Here is a 2069-nt window from a genome sequence, read left to right as displayed (position 1 = left end):
CCTGTATGGGCAAGAACATGGCAGGGGCAGCACCAGGCCTGGGAGAGGAGGGGGCAGCACCAGCCCTGACTCCCATCACACAAGGCAGCAGGGGGTGGAGGGACTCAGTGGGGACTCATGGGCAAGCTTCAACCCTGCTGAGTACATTGCAATCCTCCCCGACACCACCACCACCTCCCCAGTGCCTCCACCTGGGAGTTTCCCACCCCAGCAAGCAGCCTCTTCCATCCAGCTGTGGGTCACAGCCTGGCCCCTGGGATACCCAGCCTCAGGCAGGAGGACAAGTTACCTGCTCGGGTTGGGGATGCTGCTGTCCTGGGTGTAGCTGCAGAGGAGGAAAAGGAGAGCTGGGCTGAGAGGGTGGGTGTGCAGGTAGAGGGATGGAGCAGCCAGAGGGATGTGCAGATTGTGCAGCCAGAGGGATGGAGCAGAGCTCCGCAGGCCTGTCCTGGGCTCATCCCATAGGAGAAAAACACAGGAGCCCAGGCCTGGCAGTGGTGCTGGTGCCTAAGCCGCTGCCCTGAGGGCAGATGCCGGCCTCCGTTCAGTCCTCAGCTCTCCCACAGCAGAGCGGTCAGCCTGAGCAGGCAAAGCCCTCCAGAAGGCTCCTGGGGAAGCAAGGCTTTCTCCAGGGAGAAATTCAGGCTGGTACTGCCATGGGACCCCTGCTTTGGGTGGCCATGTCACACACAAGGGGCAAAGGGAGTCAATGCCGCATTTTCCCAGCACTCACCTGAACAAATGACAGCGGCATTGTTCCCATAGGAGCACGGTGAGGCCCCCAGGGTGATCACTGGGCACTGTCCCAGGTGGACTTCAGTCCCATCACAGTGGAATGAGTCTCTCCAGACCGGTCCAATTCCTCTCCCAAAATGCCCTCCTCCAGGAATGGACTCAGCAAACCCGCAGTTGAGTTGACGACAGAGAACGTGGGCATCCGAGAGATCCCAGTGGGAGGCACAGAGGGTCCCCCAGGTCCCCAGCACCTGGACCTCCACCCATCCCGCACACGCCGTGCTGCCGTTCACCAGCCTGAACCCTGTGTACTCTGGGGACAGAGGAGGACTGAGGGTGGATCGGTGCTCTTGCACCCTCAGAAGCTGGCGGAGAGGCCAGAGGCACAGCATGCCTTTCTTCTCCCTCTGCACTATTTTCATGCTGCAGAACACCCATCAGCCCTCCTGTCCTCACGCCCAGCCCAGCACGGGCCTTGCCCTCTTCCTCGAGCCCCAGCATAGCCCCGGTGTTCAACACCCCACCCTGGGTCCTTACGTGTGCAGGTGACAGCAGCGCTGTTCATGTGGGTGCAGGGCTGGTCCCTGGGGGACCCCCTGGGGCAGGAGTTGAGGAGAGATTCATTCCCCACACACTGCAGCTCTCCATCCCAGGTGGGACCCACCCCTCCTCCAAAGTGAGCTGCCCCAGCAACAGGCAGGGCCACCCCACACTGCAGCTCCCTGCAGACCACGTCAGCAGCTTTGGGACCAAAGTGGGAATCACAGACAGTTTTCCACTGGTCCCCATCATGGATCTCCACACGTCCTGAGCAGTGGCTCTTCCCTTCTACCAGCCGGACAAAGCCTGGGAAAAACAAAACAACTGAGAGCTCTCTGGCACTTAAATGCCCACATTCCCACATCACCTCCAAGCAAGCCATGACCAAATCACGCACTGAACATCCCAGAGGAAGCTGTTGGGGGAGTGTTGGTGACACAAACATATCCAGGTCCCCCAGCGCCCCTTCTCTACAGCATCACAGCACTCAAGAGTATGTGTCTATTGCAGACCCACAACAAAGCCTGCACACGATGTTGGTGACTTTGGGATCAAAGTGTGAGTGGCAGACAGTTTTCCAAGGTTCCCCGTCATGGATCACTTTACATCCTTAGTAGGGGCTATTCTCTCTGACCAGCCAGACAGATCCTGCAGCAAACAAGGACCCCCGAGAGTTCCCACCACCCTCTGGCAGTCCCCTGACCATGTCCCATCTGATCTCCAAGGTGGTCAAAGGCAAAAAGCCTCATGACCTCACCAGCTGCTCTCAGGGGTTGCTGATGGCACAAAAAATT

Source organism: Ciconia boyciana, chromosome 35, assembly GCF_034638445.1.
Source record: "Ciconia boyciana chromosome 35, ASM3463844v1, whole genome shotgun sequence".
In the NCBI taxonomy this organism is placed as follows: Eukaryota; Metazoa; Chordata; class Aves; order Ciconiiformes; family Ciconiidae; genus Ciconia; species Ciconia boyciana.
This window is presented reverse-complemented; position numbering follows the sequence as displayed.